The 22,310-nt window shown below is 30.4% G+C and overlaps 1 long non-coding RNA gene across 1 annotated transcript; it reads left to right on the forward strand.

Annotated features, from left to right (window-relative positions):
• Positions 1-12,318: 12,318 nt before the first annotated feature.
• On the forward strand, positions 12,319-14,256 carry LOC130809650 (uncharacterized). Its single transcript, XR_009040889.1, has 2 exons — positions 12,319-12,732; positions 13,928-14,256. It is a non-coding gene; the product is annotated as an uncharacterized LOC130809650 (long non-coding RNA).
• The last annotated feature ends 8,054 nt before the right edge of the window (positions 14,257-22,310 follow it).

Consider the following 22,310-nt stretch of genomic DNA (forward strand, 5'->3'; position numbering starts at 1 on the left):
CGCATAATTACTATTTTTATTAATAAAATTTTATTTCAAATTATATATATATATATATATATATATATATATATATATATATATATATATATATATATATATATATATATATATTAAAGAACAATATTACTAAGAGGTGATAGAGTCAACAACTATTATCGTCTCATCATAAAATGAGCTCATAAAATTAGTTAGTTCTTTTTATTTGATCACTTTAAGATCGGTTGATCGTAAGTAATTATTCTAAGACTATATAAAATAATTACTTTAATACCGTAGATGATTACTCTAAGACTTCACTTTAACATTATAATTAGTTATTTTAAGATTACAAGTAATCACTTTAAGGCTATTTGTAATCAGTCATTTAGATTAACCCAATAGAAATGAGCTAAGCATATAACCTTCTCACTTGAAAATTTGTCCTAGTAGATGTATTTTGATATTAAGTGAAATGTTTTGTTTGAGTTGTTTTAAATGTCTAAACAATACATCTTTTATTTTTATGATCGTTATTAAAAATGCAATTATATATACTTTATTATTGATTTACTCTTACAATCATTTAAAAAATGTATATTAATTTTCTGTGAAAATTACCTATTTAATTAAAATTTAAGTTTAAAGTGAGGTAATTAACACTAATTGTATTTAAAAAGCACAATTAAATAGTTAAATTGTATTAATTTATAGCGTATTTAAGGAGAGTTGATATGTTGTAAAAATTAGTAGTAGGAATCAAGAATCCTATCATCAAACATAATCGATTCTTCAACTTAATTTGATTGCAATTAATTAATAAATATAAAAGTGTGCAAGTCAAGAATGCAGAATGACATCCATAAGTAGTAATAAAGCAAAACAACACAAGTGCATAAATAGATCATAAACAAAGAACACCATTAAGCTAAAATTAATTTAAATTAAAACACGAGTAAAATGATCAACCAACAACAAATACTTATCATTGAACAACATGAAATTGTCCATCTCACGACAGAACAGTAAAAGGACAAAGAATGTAGAAAGCTCGATCATATTAGGATTACCAAAATGAAGATTCAATAGTTTTATTATTGAGATATTTGAGATATTTTGTAATTGAGATAATTATGGTATATCTTTGACTAATATCTTTTGGGTAGGATTTCATGGGATATTTACTTTGTATTATGGGATAGTGATATATTTAGTTTTCCATACTTATCTCTTAAGAAGACCACAGTATGTATTTCCCTTTACATGGCCAAATTGGTGCCCAAGCTATGCAGGAATCAGATTCACAATTTCCGTTCATATTGTTTCGATTTTATCATGGTATCGGAGCCTATCAATTATTTTTTTTTTTTACAGTTAAACAATGGTGAATGATAATGCTTCACTGCCTTCTCCTACAAAAATAGACCCAAATTCTCCATTTTACCTTGGTCCTCAAGATAGGCCAGGGGATTTCATAACCTCACAACGTCTCAAACTCGATAACTATAATGATTGCTCTCATGCTATTTACATTGCTTTGTCTTCCCGACGAAAATTTGGTTTCCTTGATGGTTCTATCACGGATTTTTCTCCTCCGTGTACAAAGGACGATTGGGTTACCATTCACTGTATGCTCGTTTCTTGGATTATGAATACCATCGAACCAGAGGTTAAATCGATGCTTTCACATTATGACAATGCAAAGAAATTATGGGACGATTTAAAGGAACATTTTTGTGTTGTTAATGGCCCACGTATACAACAACTTAAATCCGATATTAATCGATGCGAGCAGTCCAAAACCATGCCCGTGGCTGTCTATTATAGCAAGTTATCGATGTTATGGGACGAACTTGATAAACACGAACCATTAATCTCTTGCAAGTGTGGCAACTGCACTTGTGAAATTGGGAAGCAACACGCTGACAGGCGTGACAATGATCGCCTACAACAGTTTTTGCTCGACTTATACTCTGAATATTATGCCTCCCTTCGCTCTAACCTCCTGTCCAAGGATCCTTTACCCACCTTGAACAGGGCGTTTCAGCAGATGCCTCAAGATGAACGGGTGCGTGGAATTTCTCGGGTCAAAGATGACCCTCCTTCGGCTGTTGGCTTTGCTGTACGGGCTGGAGCCGGAAGAGGGAGAGGCACTGGAGGACCTGACAGACCCGTGTGTGAGAAGTGCAAGAAAATAGGACATGAGACTGCTCAATGTTGGTCTGATAAGATTTGCAATCATTGTAAAAAGAAGGGCCATGTAGACAGTCGTTGCTTTGAACTCCATGGATAACCTGACAACGGGAATAATGGAGAGAAGAACGGGAAGCCCGCTGGACGAGGAAGAGGTGTTCCTGCCCGTGCCAATGCTGTGTCTGGCAGCAGTAATGTTCCTGCATCACATGTCCAACAATCACCCAATGATACCTCGTTTGGGCAAGTGTTTACTTCGGAGTAATGGAAAGCCATCGCGGGATTTTTTGGTAATAATGAAATTCCAGAAAATCGTTTGAATGGTAAGTTTGATAGTACGTCTTGGATTATTGATACGGGTGCCACTCATCATGTAACTGGTGAGAAGTATTGGTTGTTTGATGAGAAACAGATTAATTGTCCCGTTGGATTGCCCGATGGTGACACGGTTTTTGCTTCCCTTACGGGTTCGGTTCGTTTATATGACACAATCACCGTTCGTGATGTTCTTTACGTGCCTAATTTAAGCTGCAATTTACTTTCCGTTACTCAACTTAATGATGATTTACAGACAATTGTTTAATTTAATAATTCTTTGTGTGCCATACAGGACCAAGCGAAGGAGCTGATTGGAATGGGAGTTAGACGGGACAGACTGTACTATTTTAGCAAACCGGCGGTGGTTCAACATGTGTCGACTGCTGGAAGTACATCAACTTTGGATTTGTGGCATAGAAGAATGGGGCATCCCTCCGAGAGAGTAGTTAAGTCCCTTCCTCATGTTAATAGCAATAAAAGTCATTTAGATAAGGGATGTGAAGTATGCTTTCGTGCTAAACATCCTCGAGATAAATTTCCTTTAAGTGATAATAAGAGTAGTAGAATTTTTGAGAAGGTTCATTGTGATTTGTGGGGTCCCTATAGATATGTTTCATCTTGTGGGGCTCGTTATTTTTTGACTATTGTAGACGATTATTCCAGAGCAGTTTGGATTTATTTGTTGATTGATAAAACTGAGGTTTTTCAAATGTTTATGACTTTTGTTGCAATGGTTGAAAGACAATTTTCTCAGACTCTTAAAATTGTACAAAGTGATAATGGCATTGAGTTTAAATGCTTGCTTAGTTATTTTAACGCCGTGGGTATTTTATTTCGAACCTCTTGTATGGGTACGCCACAACAAAATGGGAGAGTTGAGCGCAAACGTAAACATATTTTACAAGTTGGGAGGGCTTTACGTTTTCAAGCACAATTACCTATCTACTTTTGGGGGGAATGTGTTCTAGCCGCAGCCCATCTAATCAATCGTACCCCAACACACTTCGAGATTTTGTTTAATAAACCTCCTTTGTATGATGCAATTCGTACTTTTGGTTGTTTGTGCTTCGCTCAAAATCAGAAAACCCATGGTGATAAGTTTTCTAGTAAGAGTCGAAAGTGTGCTTTTCTTAGTTATCCTTATGGGCAAAAGGGGTGGAAGTTGTATGATCTTGATACTCATGAATTCTTTGTGTCTTGTGATGTTAAATTCATAGAGGATGTTTTTCCTTTTGCTTGCCCGGATGATGTGAATTTTAAGTCTAATAATCATAATACAAATGAAGAAATACGTGTTGATTTTGCGGAATTTATTGAGAATAATAATGTTGGGGATGAAAACTTAAATGTTGCTGTGAATTTGGGAGAAAATGAAGAATTGGATGCTGGACACTTGGGTGAACAGCAGCATCCAGCGTCCAATGGTGAAGCCAGCCACGCCTCGCAGCCAGCCTCTGCTTCAGATGCTGGAAAGGCAGCGGGTGCTGGTATCTCTGCTGACCAGTTCGATGCCTCTGTTGGGTCAAAGCGGGTACAGCAGCCCACTCACAGTTCTTTCGAGCAGCAGCAACACACCAACATGGGGCGTGGCTATCGGGAAAAGCATCCTAATGTTAAATATCGGGATTTTGTCTTGAATACAATATTTGCTAATAGTCCGTCCCTCTCTACTTCGTCTTCCAATCCTCCTTCAGATACTCCGTATCCTCTAGCACACTATATTAAATGTGACCATTTTTCTGTAAATTATCAAAAGTTTATTGCAGCTGTTATTACAGGCACAGATCCGAAATCTTTTAAAGAAGCAATGCAATCTGTTGAGTGGCGAAATTCCATGAAGCAAGAAATTCAAGCCCTCGAAGATAACGGTACTTGGTCTTTGGAGCCTCTTCCTCCTGGTAAGCGTGCTCTTGGTTGTCAATGGGTTTACAAAACCAAATTTTTCTCTACCGGTGATGTTGAAAGATTGAAGTCCAGATTAGTAGTGTTGGGTAATCATCAGCAGGAGGGAATTGACTACAATGAAACATTTGCACCTGTCGCAAAAATGACAACAGTTCGAGCATTTCTTGCCATTGCAGCTTCCAAAAATTAGGAGCTCCATCAAATGGATGTTCATAATGTGTTCCTACACGGCGATCTAGATGAGGAAGTTTACATGAAACTTCCACCCGAGTTTCATAGTCCAGATCCTTCCTTGGTTTGCAGATTGAGGAAATCATTGTATGGCCTCAAATAAGCCCCCGGGTGTTGGTTTGCAAAGCTAGTTACGGCTTTGAAAGAGTATGGTTTCTTACAATCTTATTCGGATTACTCATTATTCACATTTACTAAGGCTAGTGTTCAGATGAATGTCTTAGTTTATGTTGATGATCTCATTATTTTTGGTAATGATTTCGCAGCACTACGTATCTTTAAAGCTTATCTCTCTGATTGTTTCAAGATGAAGGACTTAGGTCCATTGAAATATTTTTTGGGGATTGAGGTGGCTCGCAGTTCTGCAGGCTTGTTTTTGTGTCAACGCAAGTATACTCTTGATATTATTTCTGAAGCAGGTTTAATGGGAGCAAAGCCAAGCGGTTTTCCAATAGAGCAAAATCATAGGCTTGGTTTAGCTAATGGTGATCTCCTTGCAGATCCCGAGGTATATCGCAGGCTTGTGGGACGTCTGATTTACCTTTCAGTCACTCGTCCTGATCTAGCATACTCTGTCCATATTCTCTCTCAATTTATGCAAGCACCCCGCAGTGAACATTGGGATGCAGCTCATCGTGTGGTTCATTACTTGAAAGGCACGCCAGGACAGGGTATTTTGTTATGTGCTGATAGTGATTTGACTCTACAGGGATGGTGTGATTCAGATGGGTGGCTTGTCCTATCACTCGTCGTTCACTTACAGGTTGGCTAGTATTTTTAGGCCAATCTCCAGTGTCGTGGAAAACAAAGAAGCAACATACAGTGTCCCGCTCTTCTGCAGAGGCTGAGTACAGGTCTATGGCTGCTATCACTTGTGAGTTGAAGTGGCTAAAGGCTTTATTGTTGAATCTAGGTGTTCATCATCCTAAAGCAGCTAAGGTTTTCTGTGATAGTCAGTCGACGTTACATATTGCGAAGAATCCAGTTTTCCATGAACGTACGAAGCACATTGAGATTGATTGTCATTTTGTTCGAGATGCCATCAATGATGGTCTTATTTCTCCTTCCTATGTTTCTATCGGTTCACAATTGGCGGATATATTTACAAAGGCCCTTGGAAAAACGCAATTTGATTTTATACTCTCCAAGTTGGGCATTTCCGATCCTCATGCTCCAACTTGAGGGGGGTATTGAGATATTTTGTAATTGAGATAATTATGGTATATCTTTGACTAATATCTTTTGGGTAGGATTTCATGGGATATTTCATAGGATATTTTATCATTTATCATAAACAATTTGGTTGAACTATTCAATGTAAGAATTCTACCATGGTGGCAAAGCAATAATCTCTATGCCACCTTTTATGCATATGAACTTATCTCTCCTTCTATTGGGACCTTCTTTGGAAAACACTATGCCCTCCAGAGCTCTTTTGTTCAATCCTATATTTTTCTTTATAATTTTTCATCAGGACATTTGTAAGTGTGATAATGAAAGGGATCGTATGAATTTTATAAAAAAAATAATAAAAATAAAACAAGCAGGATAAAAAGAACCTTTATCAAGTAGTTATCAAGTAGTTATCTGGCTATTAATATTATATCTTTGTTAACATTCGCACACTATTTAGTCTTTAACTATTGTTGTCATTGATTTTGCTACATTGTTGCTTTGATAAATTTTTTAGTTAGAAGTTAGTGACAAATTAAAATAAAAAAGCAAGTGAATGAAAAAGAAGTATGAATGAGATGGAAGAAATATTAAAAGTGAGTGAATACAAGTTTACATCCATATATAAAAATATAGAAAAATTGACAAAATATAAATTGACCATATAACAAATTGAGAGGAACAAAGTATCCTTTGATCAAAAGGGATAATAAAAGTATGTCATTTTGTATTAAATAATCAACTAAATTGAAATTTTAAATTGATGATTAAAGCTTCAAAATATATTATATATTCTACGAGTGAAGTGAGATTTAAACTCGTAACCGTGATACTATATAAAAGTTAACATTGTCTAATTCCAATTTGATTGCTATTATAGTCCATCGTCCCGTAGATATCAGTTCAATATACAATCCACTTAGTTATGTCAGTGGCTATTGGATACATGTTTAGTAAGATTTACGATGTTAGGAATCAATTTTACCATTTTGATTTATTTCATATTAATTTTATTGAAGGAGAGGTATAAACCTCACTTAAGGATCACAAAATTAAGTTTAATTGAAGGTTTGTGTTGTGTCAATGTGTAGGAATCAAATACTGCAAGTTAGTGATGAATGACAATAATAAAAAGATAATTAAGACAAAGATTTTAAGATTGTTCACCAATCTTCGACTACACCTACATCCATCATCTAACCTAGGATTATATTATGTGTTTAAAAGAGATAAATAAACTTAAAGGAAATACAATGAAGAATTAATGTAAGGGAAGAGAGGATCTAATTAGGGAGAATTACATAAGCATAGAAGGGTGCTCTTAGACGAGGCTTTGGTGCTCTTAACAAAGCCCTAGGTCTAAGGTTTACATTGAGGAAATTAACACAATAAGAGGGCAACAGCTTGGAGTACAGAACAGCAGGTAGAAACTGACAATAAGGAGGGCTGCAAGTTCAGCAACAGGTAAGTGGCTTGCGCAGCAACTTCTGCTGCATTTCTTTCCTCTTTTATGCATACTCACGGTCTCTAAAGCCTCTTACCTTAATCCTAGGACTGATTTCTTGCACTTCCACCCTTCACATGTCAAAGATACACTATTAATAGTACAATGTAATATTGATTTCCATACAACCAATCACTAAAGTTTGATGTGTCTTTTTCTAATCTGCACTAATACGTATGATTAATTTTCTTAATCATGTTTTGATTACTTGGTTAACATAAGCCACCAATAATCTTAACATTTTAGGATTTAAATTATTATTTTAAAAAGAGTTCGGTAATAATTTAACTAATTTGAATTATGTTAAGGTAAGTTGTCAATATTGTTATTTGAAGTGCAAGTTTTGCAAAACTTTGTAGTGTAAAATTAAATTACTTCCCTTTTTAAATTCTCTTCAATAAGCTAGTCTTATTAGCTTTTCGATAATGCTACCTCAAACAATACAGGCAAAGTAGAGGAAGCACAAATAAAGAATTTGGCTTGAGTTTCTAAGCTAAATTATGCCCAAATATATAGGCAAAAGTATATATATCGACAAAGAAATAAAAGTTGACAAAAATTTGAGGCATGCTGCAAATTAGTGATGTTCGTTTGAGCACACTAGTGCTCGTTCGAACAGACTAGTCAGAAGTATTTGTTTTGTCTTTACGATTTTTCATGTGATTGTTTCAAACCATTTCCAAAAGGTTTCAACTACCCATTGTTGCAACAATTTGATAAGACCTTTTTAGACACTCTTCTCCACCATTTTGACAATTTCACCATCCAAAGCACAATTCTTCATACCATGAGTATAACATTGATGATTTTAAGGTTTAGCTCAAAATGGCTAAGAGAAACTCTAAGTGAATCAAAACACATCTTCTTATGGTCCATGGCTCCAAATACAAAACATGGCTAAGAGAAACTCTAGTAAATCAAAACAAACCTTCTTATGGACAAATACAAAAGTTCAAACTTAGCTAAGGATAAGCCCAAGTCAATTGGGCAACTCAAGTAATCTTTCAAAAATGACCCATTTGATTAACGATACTAATTAGTGGTAATGAGAATAATTTGTAGTATAAATTTTCATGATATGTATCACGTCATTCTCATGGTAATGAAAATTTGATCATAAAAAAACTTTTATATACATAATTTTCTATTACTATCTAAGACTACTTGTTTGAATTGTAATGCATTGACATGAATTGTGTGAAGAAAATAAGATTGTTGAAGGAGAATAAGTATAACAATTAAATTTATCAAGATATATTCTTAATAAAATTACGCTAATTTTCCATTACCATCCCCATTATTTAATACCGATTATAAAACTATAATACTTTCCTATTGTATCTTTGAAGTTTGCCTAAAAATTCTCAATTATTATTATAACAAATTGAGAGCGCAAAGACAAAGTTTATTATAAGAGAAATGAATATAATCACAAAAATTTCAATTGCTTCTTTAAATTGTAAAAATGTTTACCTGACCTATATGTCACAAGAATCAAGATTACCTCGCTTAATAACTAAATTATTTGAGATAATTCTTATAAAGATTTTTTTTTAAAATAATTTAATATGATTAGGAAAAACAATTTATCCAAGAAAATATAAAAGAGAATTTTTTTAAATGATGTTAATTAGTGTAATTAATATTTCTTGATCTATGTTTGTTGGGATTTTATGACTCGAACCAAGTTTAAGATTGGGTTTTATGATGAATAAAGAGATGGATCAAAAAGGGGATGGAACGCAAGTGTGCGGGCCGCAGAGATATACGCGGGGCGCGGATGCCCGGGGTGCGAAGATCTACTCGGGGTGCGACCAAGGTTCTATTTTGGGATTTTGTAAAGGTCGCGAGCCGCGACAATATGCAAGACCCGCGAGTGTCTGAGGCAGTTTTGATTTTTTGCGGTTTTTCTTTGCTTTTTGATGGTTACCACATTTCTTGGGCGGTTACATTGTAATGTTAACTCTAATTTCTTTTTATTAAGTAGCATACTATATAAATCCCTCTTGTAATTGGAATTAGGGGATGCAATGCAACACAAAGTGAGGAAATCTAAGAGAAAAAAAGCTTGGAGAGCCATTGTTCTGATTTCTCGTTCATCTTGTAATCTCCCAGTTTATAGTGAAAAGTTTATTCTCGGTGCCGGTGGATGTAGCTATCATATTTATAGTGAACCACGTTAATTTCTCGGTGTGATTTCTTTATGGTTTGTTTGAATCTTTATTGCTCTCTGTTATTGTTTTCGATCTTTGCTTCCGCTGTCGCACAATAATGTTTATGGTATAGATTACACAAATCGATACTAAAATTAATGGAAAAATAAGTCAATTTCCATAAATATTTAGTATGTTAAAGTGATCATTCATAATTTTAAAATAATCAATTAGAAAAATGGCTAATTATATATGTACGTCTCATGATGAAACAATTTCAACAAGATGAGCTGAAAAAATATAGGATTATAGCTAAATATAGAAATATATCAAGCCTCATAGAACAAAGCAAAATAAAAAAATATAACAAAGAAAACATGAAAGACAAGACAAGGTGAAAAAAATAGTCATAATTAAAAATATCATTATCATCATGCCTAATGTGTCCCGCTCATAGAAAGCTATGATCAGAGTCTGAGAAGGGAAGGAAGGCAGCAACTCATACGCATAAAGGAGAGTGCGACCAAAGAATCACTAAACTCGAGAAAGATCCACCGATGAATCTTCAGACTAAACCTTAGTAGACAAAAACATATATAAAATAAAATACATATAAATAAATAAATAAATAAAAACGAATAAAAGAATGATATGTAAAAAGGTAAAGACAAAAACAAGAACACCAACTGGTAAGTGAAAGAGTCTCAGTAATCAAAGACATGGACAAGGCGCCTCCAACTACCCATATCCCTGGTTAGGTCCTCGGAGAGGTGTAGGTCATGCAAGTTGTTCTTTCTTTGTTCTTCCCAAGTTCTCCTAAGTCTTCTTCTACTTCTCTTATCTTCCATTATGATGCTTTCGATCCTCCTCATAGGGGCGTTAAAAGTCTTTCTCTGCACATGCCCAAACCATATCAATCTATTTTCACGCATCTTTGCAGAAATAAGGGCAATGTCTAGTTTCTATCTAAACTCTCAGATTCCTGATCTTATCCATTATTGTGTTACTGCACATCCACCTCATTATACACATTTATGTAACTTTCATCTTATGTTCAAAAGTCTTCTTTAAAAGTCAATTAATATTCTGTCAAAAGCATACCTGATTGCAACTCGCTAAAATTAATCTTTTAACCTACTTGAAAAGTTCCTATAATAATAAAAATAGTAATACACAAAAGCCATGAAAGAAGTACTAATAATTGTAATAAATCTTAGATAATAGCGAATGATTGAAATAAATGTATACATTACGTATATTATTGCTACTTCTAATTTGTTCAATTGGCTAATAATAAATTATCAATAAAGTAATAATTATTGTTTTAAATTAAGTATTTATTCGAGATTCAGATCTTATCTTAGTAAGAGTAAATATTATTTTTTGTAGACAAAATTTTTAAATTCAATTTTCATTTAGCTCTTTTCTTATTTCAACCAACTACATAAAAAAAATCTTTATTTACTTAAACTCAACCATTAAAAATTATAAATATATTGTCAGTTAATTAGAGATAAAAAATAAAGAGAACTAGATCTTTGAAACTTGAAGGAGTGGCCAACATTTTGCTACAACTCTCCATAAAAATATTAGAGCTAGCTTTAGAATTGAGTTCCAATTATATTGTTGATGAACGATTTTGGAGCGTTTGTTCATAAAGATATTTAATATAGCATATAATTTAAAATTTATCACTTTAAAATATACTATATTATTTATATTTTTTATTTTATTATCTAATTTAATCTTTTTAAATTATTGTTCTTATTTAATGAACGTTCATGAATCCTTCCTAGTTTTTGTCATTCTAATGTAAGTTGTTAATGAAGAATCAAAGATGATGGCATGATAAAAAAAAATGGACCACTTATAACGTCTAGAAATTGTTGGATGATAAGAGAATCAATTCTCTCCATTTTCACCCTAACATTATTTTCATTAGTGTTGCCACCATGGCACCATGCTATCATGGCAGACCAACTTTTTAGGGCCATCTACAAGCTTCGTGACTTCAATGCTGATTTGATGTTCAAATTAAACTACATTTAGTAGAGATATATAAGATAATTTTTTTATACTTCGGTTTTTAATATTAGTTGTTATAATTTTGTTTTTCATGCTACTCAATACACGATTTTAATTTTTACTATTTTTATTTTTACATAATAAAAAAATTCAAAAAAGTTAATATTATGAGAATATGCATTAAGATGAATCAAACACGATCTCACTTGAGTGAAATATATATCAAATAAGATTAGTTGATGAACAGTAGTTGCTATAAGAATTGTAGTAACTATTAAAATTCAGAGAAAGTATTATGTTTGAATATCAATTTAGGTGAAAAATAAATAACAAAAGCCTTATTTAATTTGTTACTTTATATGTTCCTTTCAATTTGCATTACTTTTTATTTAAGTTTGTTTTACTGATTTTGTATTATTTCTTTTATTGACAATGTTTTCACTTTGACTTTTAATCTCGTCCACAAACTTATTATACACTCTTCAGTCTTTATCTTAATTGTTTATTTCTATATCATCTAGTGTTTTGTCTTATTTTTTAATTCAATTTCCTTTCCACTAAATTTATCTATTTTTAATTTGTTTAAAATGAAAAGAACAGAAGAAATATTAGTTAAATCAAGTTAGGGTATTATGTACCTAATTCTTGATGCACCGAATAAGTTTTCAAAATGTTCCTTTCTTAATACGAGCCACTTATTACTTTGAGAAGAATTGTACACATAAGGTAGGGTCCAGCAAATGGAGCAGTGGGATATGGTCAATGTTTGGCAGTTAGTGGAGAGTTTAAATTAGGGGTGTTTAAAATTATTCTATCGCGTCATCCGACCCAGTGATCCAGTAACCCGTATTATAAATGGCCGATTAAATTTTTAAAAAGTTTAAACATTTGAGTTCGGGTACCCAATCCGTCTTAATCGAGTAGGATCATGAGCCACTATTCATTTTCAGCGGGTACCCGCTGACCCCGTAAATATTGAAGAGGACATTTTTTTTGGTTTCATATAAAAGGCCCTAGCTACTGGAGTGCCTACTGGTAAGGCCTTTTGTTTCTATTTTCATGAGATAAATCACAAAACAATTGCAAACCCTAGCTAGCTAGCCCCATTCCATTTTCATTTTCATGATTTGTTTCTCCTTCAGATTTCACATTGTTACTCCTCCATTTTTTCTTTTTACTTTTTTCACCTTCAATTTTCTTCACTTTGTTTGTCCTTCAATTTTCAGTCTCATCTCAGTATAAATTTCAACGGTATGTAATTCTTTTTTTTTTTTTTTTTTTTTTTTTTTTTTTTTTTTTTGAGTTTTTCGACTTTGCTACTTCATTTCTTTTTTGGTTTTTATTTTTTATTCTTAGTTTAGATTGTTCTTGTTCTAAAAGTATTTTTTTCATCTTAGTTTGTTCTTTTTTTTTCTTAGTTTTTTTGTGTGTTTAATTACTGCTGTTATTTTTTTTAGAGCTTTGTTTTTGATTTTTTGTGTGTTTATCGTTTGTTTGTTTATTTTTCAGTCTTCATTTCATTTTTTGGTTTTGATTCCGTTTGTTATTTAGATTTTTATTTCGTTTTTTTCAGTTTTATTGTGCTGGTTTCGTTTTTTTCTAGTCTCTGTTTTATTTAGTTTTGTTGTGAGTGGGCTATGATATTTGATGAAGAATAATAACCAAACTAATGTAAACTAAACACCTAAAAACAGAGCAAGCAATAACAATGGCAAAACAAAAGAATATATGAGCTATCTAATGATAATTAATATAAATAAAAATACATTAATGATACACCTTACAAGCTTTAAGAACAATCTCCCAAAGCAAAGATTGAACCTTTTCTTCAATCTCTCACAAATATGCAAATACAAGGAGAAGAATTTTTATGGAGTGAACTCTAATTTTACTCTCTTGTATATGCCTCTTCCTATCACCCTAATGATGTCTGTAAGACATATTAGAATAACCTAAAACAAAAGGCTTAAAAGCCCAAACAAAACCGAACATAAAACAGAAACGCATTCTGTTACGTGGTTGCACCTCGCTCGACCCGTGCAGGTTTGGCTCGACCGGTCGAGCGCCTGTTCTGAGGTCACTAGTCAGCTTCTGTCTTGTGGCTCGATCGAACCCTACATGCTCGACCACTCGAGCCACCTTCAAAACCTTTTATGAGCACTTCTTTGCCTTCATTAAGGCACACAAAGTCTCCCACTTTGATCACTTCATCAAGTGATTCAAAACATAAGCCCTCATACTTCCTTGTACTCACAACCTCGTTCTCAAACGTGCAAGCTAAGGAGTATGCTACGAGGTGATCGAACTCACCTCCATCATGTTGAGATTTGAGGCTTGACTCAACAAGTTTTTTGTTCTTAGTTTTTTTTGTTTTTAATTTTGATCTCGTTTTTTTTTATTCTTTTTGTTTGTTTTTGTTCTTAGTTTTGGTCTCGTTTTTTTTTAGTCTTTTCGTTAGTTGTTTTGATCTCCAATAGTACGCCAAATTGGCGCAAGAATCGATTTATCACTCAAGTGCCAAGTACTTTGTTGCATACAACAGCACCAACCTTCAGATTACCAAGATTAAGGCATCCATTCAAAGACAATTGATACAAATTCCTTGCTAAAAGATGCTTTAGCTTTATATATTGAAGACTTTGTAATTGTGGATTGTAGATTATGATTTATTTGGACTTTTATAAAAAAACTGTTGTAATTTAAAGTTTGTTCGGGACTTTGTAAATTATATGCTTTGAACATTAGTAGTTTTTTATATAATAGCTTCATTTTAAATGTTGATGAATGGTGAATTGATTCTGCCAAGTAATTACAATTAAATTTCTAAAATTTTGCTATAATCACAAATAATTCTGCCCAAAAGTACCACAAATTAAATCGGGTACCCGGTGTTCCGACCCGACTTATCAGGTACCCAAAATCCGAATACCCGGATAAATTGAGCCGGGACACGGACCGTTAAAAAAGGTACCCGACTAATCTGGTAACCAACTTTCCTGGTATCCAAAATACCGGGTACCCGCTAATAGGCACCCATAGTTTTAGTGGATTCAATCACCATCAATATAGATTAGTTAACATAATACTTTTTTAATCATGGAGAGACTATCATACTTTTCATTTTAATTTATCTTTTTAATATTGCACAATTTTTATTTTAGATAAAGTTTGTATTATTTTTTTTTATTTTTATCAATATATTTTTATTTATTTTTAGTTATATTCATACAATTAAATGTTGGAAAAATTATCTACAATAATTCAACCTTTTTATGATTTTTCTACAATAATCTCACCTATTGATTAACTATGAATAATTTCAACTTTAATAGGTGTTTGCCTAGAGTAAACTTAGGTAACCCATTGACCTCTTATAGTAGGAATTCACCAAAAAAGTAAATTGAAAATAGATGTAAAACTAGAGAAAAATTTTGAAAATTTTTTAAAAAAATTTGAATGATAAAAAAAATCAGAAATTTTTTTACATTTTTTAATATTTTTTCAATATTTTATTTTAATTTTTTTTTTAAATAAAATTTACTATAACAGGTCAACAGATTACCTAAGCTTACTCAAGACAAATAATTAATCAATAAATTAAATTATTATAGAAAAATTATAAAAATATTAATATTATTCTAGATAACTTTTCCTTAAATATTTTAATATATGTATTAATTATTAGTAGTGCAATGTGCTATTTATGGAGGTGTATCAAACCCCTCTAATGAAAAACATAGAAACTCAATTTCCTCTCAATTCTCACCGCAATATTTTTCGATTGTGGGTCCCACATTGTCTTAATTTGTCGGCTTATGTCGCCCTAATCAAAGTATCTTTTTTTTTCATTTGAATTTTTGCAAACCACTAATTAGAAACTATATTGGGGTTTAAGTCTTAGGGTAGAATTTAAAAGCTTAATTTACAAATCCTTTTAAAGTGGACTAATGAATAATTGTGTATCATATTAATAAATTTTAAAATAGAGTCTTTGAAAAATTAAAGACATTTAAGAATTTATGTGACCGAATTTTATAAATTATTTGTCAATCATATTATCATACTTATACCTTGATAAAAAAAAAATTCATCTTATTCTAATCAAATGCCTTTTTAATTTGGATTTCATAAGCATATAAGTAAAGAGAAAAGTTATAATAAGAAAATGAGAAATTTGTTTGAAATAGAGGAAATGCAATGTTTTTTTTAAAAATATTTTAGATTATGAAATTAATTATCCAACTTCAAATATTTTAGACATTTGTTTAAAAATATTAATCATCCAACTTCAAACAAGTAAGTTCAAACTTAGGCTCCATGGTATATGGCTTATCTTAATAACTTAATTAGTAAAATTTATCTAAACTTATTAGATATAAATCCAATAGTTCTTTTATCTGTACCCCTTTTTCATTTTAGTTTGTTCAACTTATTTTGCATTATTTTCTTTATAGTGGCAGTGGTCACTCTCCCTTTCTTTTAATTAATCTCATCTATAAATTTTTTCTCATCTAAATCACTCTTTTCTCTTACCCGCATATATTTAGTCTTATTCTTTAGCTACGAATTGATATCCACACTTAAACAAATGAGCATTAATTCATAAGAACATAGGGAATATATCTTAATGTGAACTTATCTTGTGTGAAATTATCGGAGTTTAGTTGGCCTTATCTAGGCTTATTAGTTTGGAGTCCGAAAATAAGTGAAATATACAAGGATGTATAATTAGAGATATTTTGAAAACTTGTGTTGGCATGTATGTTTTTTTTAATGTGTTATAAGTTAAAAGAAACTGAGAAAATAAAAATATTAGCGTAAATTATTTTTTTTAAATATTAAAAGTAATTTTTTGTGATTCACGACTTATAGGATTGACCTTTTGGAGTCAGTTTTTGAAGGTTCATAAAATAATCAAGCAAATTGGAATAATTGGATGGTTAAAAATCGAAAACAAATGAATTAAAGCATCTTTTTATGATTCTTTCTCTCTACTGATAACACCTTAAGATGTGACTCTAGTAGTGCAAGTTTAAACATAGTAAAACCAAACATTGATCACTTTATTTTAATTAATGTTATTTGTTTCTACTTTTAAAGATTTTCTTTAGACCATTTGAGATCAATGTTGGAAAATTAGGGTTCCAATGTTGAAACAATGGTTTCACTAATGTGAACAAATAATTTATATAATATAGCATTGTCTATTGAGTACAAGGTAGTTGTGGAGATAACTGTCTAAATAGTTGTAGTTGTAGTTTTAGTTGTATAATTACGGTTGTTTAATATTTAAATGTTTAATTAGCTATGTAAATGATTATTGTTCAATGAATGTAGTGGCTATTATAGTCGGAAAATTTATTGAGAAAAATGTAGAGAAACTCTTAAAATGTTATTTTGATCTTGGAACAATTGTCAAATTTTTTTTCTAGTTTACATTAATTTTTTATTTACTTTTTTGGTAAATTATCTATTATACCAGATCAATGGGTTCTAAGTTTACTCTACGCAAATACCCCCGAAAGTTGGATTATTTCATGGTTAATAAATAAGTGAGATTATTGTAGGAAAATCATAAAAAGGTTGGATTATTCTAGGAAATTTTTCCTAGTTTTTTTCAAGTAGTGTTTCAAGCTTATATTAAACCACTAACAACTACCTAAATTGTTGTGTCGAACATGCCTACTTGAGAACAATAGCTAGCGAGACACTTGATAATTGATATCAAATAATGGTAATGAAAATGACCTGTTTTATTTTTATTTCATAAAATTTGTTACATCATTTTCCAAAACTCACCTTAAAACATGTGTTTTTCAACTAATACCAACTTTCTAAGTGCGAATAGATGAGAATGAATTTTTTGAAGAAAAACAATAATTATAATAGGACAAACATAATCATAAATCATATTAAGTTTTTCTTCTAGCCAACTATTTTTACCAAATAGTAAATTAAAAACTTTATTCAAATGCAAAGTTGGTAAAAAAAAAAAAAAAAAAAAAAACATTTTTGAAATGGACCGTTGTATTCAATAATCCTTTTAAAAATAATTTTATGTTTTTAAAGGGTTGTAACAAAGTCAAAGTTAATAAGGTTAATATTTGTACCACTTAAGGAATCTAAACAAAAAATATTTTCTCCATTTAAACTTTTAACTAATATATTGATTTTTGTATTATGTACAAACTATGTTAATTAGTATGTAATTCAAAGCAAACTTTAAGTCTTTGCCATAAAATTCATTATCATGATATGAATGGCTTTTGTTCTTCAATTATGAATAGAATGAGGTGTTAATCTAAGATGTGAACTCCCACATCAAATAATGCCACTCTAATTAAAGTGTTTCACATGTGTGTTGCTTAAAAAATTGTTTCATAAACTTAAATTTTGATGAACCAAGTTCTTCAATTCAAAAATCTAAACCCTAATTGATTTAAAAGTTATACGTTTAATTAGGATCATCTTGGAATCCAAAAAATTGTTTACTAGGGTCAAAATATAATTATCTAGTTTTATGGGGATCCAATAATCCAATTTAAATACCATTTTCAAAAGAACAATCATACTTTCTAAAGATAATTTATATAATTTTACCAATCATAATTAGGTTAAGTGAGCCCACTCTTTATATGGAAGATGTGCCTCTAATATTGTTTTTGTCCTTGTCTTTTTACATACTATTCTTTTATTTTTTTTACATAGTTATTTTTTATTTATATGTATTTTATTTATTTATATGTTCTTGACTTATTTTTGAGGATTTATCTGTGGATCTTTCTCGAGTCGAGATTCTTTTTAACCACGCTCTCCTTTATTGGTATGAGTTGCCGTCTTCCTTCCTTTTCCAGATCCTGATCATAATTTCTGTAAACGGGATACACTGAATATGATTGTTGTGATAGGCCTCTAATATTATATAATAAGATAAGTTGGTTTGCAATCCTCTATAAGAGTTGTTTTGGTGAAATCTTGCTATTAATAGTAAAAGTTTCAAAAAGTACATAAAATTACAACAAACATATAAATAATTCGTTAATATTATTCGCTTTACAACAAACAAATCAATCAATAATATCATCTGTCAAATTAATCAATAGTTTTAGCTAATAATTATTTATCAAATAGATTCATAATCTCATAAACAAATATTTAATCAATAAAACTCGCTCATTTACATGAAAACTTTTAAAAAACAAACCAAACAACAATGACTTAATATTACACCAAAACTTTTTAATCTATTTTAATTCAACATTTTTGCCCTAAATAAATTTGACTTTCAAACATTAGTTATTTGATTTTACTATTTAAGGTGGATAACATAGTTGAATCCACACAAACACAACTAATCTTATTAAGTACTCTACCTAGCTAGTATCTAAATTCTATACTTATACTCTTATTATTATATTCTTAATGAAAGAAAGAGTTTCCATCAAGTTATAAGCCTAGGAATTTAAGCATCTACTCCAACCTTAAGAAGGTTAGGTGTAGATTGGTCAGACCATTTTTTTTTTAGCTCCAAACTCTAAAAAAACCTCAGGTGGATTGACTCACAATCAGATTTAGCCAAAATTATTTCAAAATATTAATCCCTGCCATAAATAGTATATTATATAATTTATTTTACTTCTTCCTGTAAAATTTATTTAACTTTTAATTTTTCTACTTTAACCTACCTTATACTCTTTTTAATTCTTAATTTTCATTCATAAATTTATTATTGTTTCATTATAAATATTTTGTCTTACATCAATTATCAAATTACAAAATTAATAAAAAAATTTGGTATTAATTAATGCACCCAATTACTCTTCATCAACTCAAAATACAATTAACTACTCCCCCGATTCTTTTTATTTGTCCACTATTCTTTTTCTACGCATTTCAAAGCAAATTTTGAGCGTCAATTCTTAGTACGCATTATAAAAAATTGTAAAACTATGAATTAAAATTCTTTGTATCAAAACAAATCTAACAATATCTCACATGAATATATTTTCTCTTTATTATATACTTTAAAAATCAAATTAATTTTTTTTTCCTAAATTAAAAAAACTTAAAAATGGACAAATAAAAGAGAAGAAGGGAATATTAATTAATCCAAAATATATCCAAGTACTTTGACTCAAAACTACAAACTATTCATCATACACTCAAAATACTTCTATATTATTATTATAGAAAGTAAATGTTGATTTGCCCTATGTTAACAACCCTAATAGTTAAATTTATTTTGAATTAATTAATTAATCAATTTGCATAATTAAATGAAAAATAGTTAAGTATTGATATTAAATTTTTCAATTTATCAAATTAACTTATTTAGTTATTATAAATTCCAAAAAAGGGGGTAATATTATTTTCCAATTTAAAAACTAAATGAAAAATCTACAAAGGATAAGAGAATTGACTCAAAGTGGAGGGAATTATTAATGAGCACGCCTGCCCAGAAGGAATGTTAGGGTGGACCCTATCAAGATCACAGAAATTTGGGTTTGTCAGATTTTTTTTACCTTTATCTTTGTAGTAATGATGCTCTCCAAGTATCTTGATCTCTTTTGTTCTTCCCATTTAGTTTATATAATTTTTCTTATAGAAATTGTTATTATAAAATCTATTAAAACATATATATATTTAAAAAAAATACCGTAATTAATACACTCTTTTACCAATTTTCCTATAATTTTTTATTTGACTATATATATGAATAATATTAACTTAGGGTATGTTTGCCAAAAATAACACCAAGCGCAACATTAAAAACTTACGTTATTTGACAAAAATAAAGATAAATTAATGGCTAACCAAAAGTTGGTATTATTCTAAGAAAAATACTTTTCAAATAAGTTGATATTGTTAATAGTTAATTAAAAGTTGGTATTATTATAGTGAAAATACTAAAAGTTTATATTATTTACAATAATTTTTCCTAATTAAAAAATACCACATTAAGATGAATCTAAAAACATCTGACATAAATATATTTTATTTTTTATATATAAATTTCCCTTTTTAAAATTAAAATATTCTAAATGAAAAACTAGAGTCACTAAAAGTAATTAAACCAGTCATTATTTAACTAAATTAATGAAGATGGCTAACTAAGAAACATGCAATAATGATGAACATTCATGGATATGATGGGTCAAATTGTATAAATGGGGTCCTCTTGTTCATGAAATATGATGTTATTAGGTGAGCTTTTGTTGAGGCAGGTAAACTTTTTTTTTTCTAAATTATTTAATTGATTAAATTGTAAGTACTTATCTTTAATTAATGAATTAATGGTCAGCTCATTGTTTCTAAGTATATATCATGTAGTGCTTGGATTTGAATTGAAGATTTAAATTATATTTTATAGTTAGGCAAGTTTGATATTATATGATGAACCTTTGATTTAGTAAACACTAAGATCAAACAGAGATTTCATTTGAGATTAATTGACAATTACAAGATAAACTGCAATTAACAATCATAACCATGTAACTAATCAATTAAAATGCTCTTTTCTTTTGCGTGTAGAGAGCCTAAAAGGTGTATTAAGTACTAAGACTTTTAGAGTCTCGACCTTACCGACTAAACTAGTTAAAGTCTTTGTATTTAAAGAATCAACTCATTCAAAATGATAAACTGATGGTTGTATAGCTACGCCAAAGTTGCATTACACTATCACGCCTAGAAATGTCTAAAATTACCAGATCTGCTTATAAAAATAAAATCTGATTGTCAAGATATCAATTACATACATACACACATGAATTGAAATTAACCCGATCTGCCAGTCTATTATCATACACAAAACTCTTGAACACTCAAATGTAAATCTCTAATTATACCTTTGCACACGAAAGCTACACTATAAATGAGGATGCAACATTTACTCTTCTTATACATGATGCTAAATATTTCATAAATGAATGATATTTAAATCAGTAGCACTTCTTGCCATCTTTAGTTTCTTATACAGTGTCAAACAACCAATTCAACAAAAAATTTATATAAACAATAGTAACTTCAAAATATATATGTTATATATTCTATTATCTTATTATAACTGTTAGAATAATTTATCCGACCTCGACAAATTAAAGATGATATGTTTATTAGAGCCTTTCCTCCTATGATTTTGAGATGAAATCTTCTTAACTTATGAAGTGCGTGCACTTTATATTTCCTTGATTATACGCCCATATTAACAATAAATCCAATTACACTTAACAAATAACTGAAACAAAGATATTAATTGAATTGATTTTTACACAATACATATTCTTCTTTATCTTTTTCTTATTCGATTCATGGAAGTGGTTTTCAAGGCTGGAAGATTCTTTCATTTCTTTCCCCAAAATAGATAAAGATGTCAGATCTGACAGCTCCAACTTTGAGATAGAATTCCACATTAGCAATTTTGAGTAACAAAAAAAACCATTAATTTGTGTAATTTCCTTGAATGTATCAAAACAATTGGTGGGTAAGAGTTTAGACAAAAGAGAGCAAGTAAGCAAAGAAAAAGATTAAAAGGAACTTCATATTACAAAGTCATGACTCATAATCATGATAATTAAATTAACATGAAGATTATTAATTAGGTTAAGTTAAAAATTAAAGCTTCATTAGCAATAAATCAAGCACTAATTAAGAAAATAATACAATAAAAAGGGATTTCCTTAATGATTTTAGATGGAAGAAGGTATGAATATAGGCCATGGATCTAAAAGTTAGATATAAAGTCATATATTCACCTCTTCTTCTATCTCTAACCTAAATAAATAAAACCCTTTATATAAATAATGAAAATTAAAAAAACCCAAACCCTAAAA

Source organism: Amaranthus tricolor, chromosome 4 (assembly GCF_026212465.1).
Source record: "Amaranthus tricolor cultivar Red isolate AtriRed21 chromosome 4, ASM2621246v1, whole genome shotgun sequence".
NCBI lineage: Eukaryota > Viridiplantae > Streptophyta > Magnoliopsida > Caryophyllales > Amaranthaceae > Amaranthus > Amaranthus tricolor.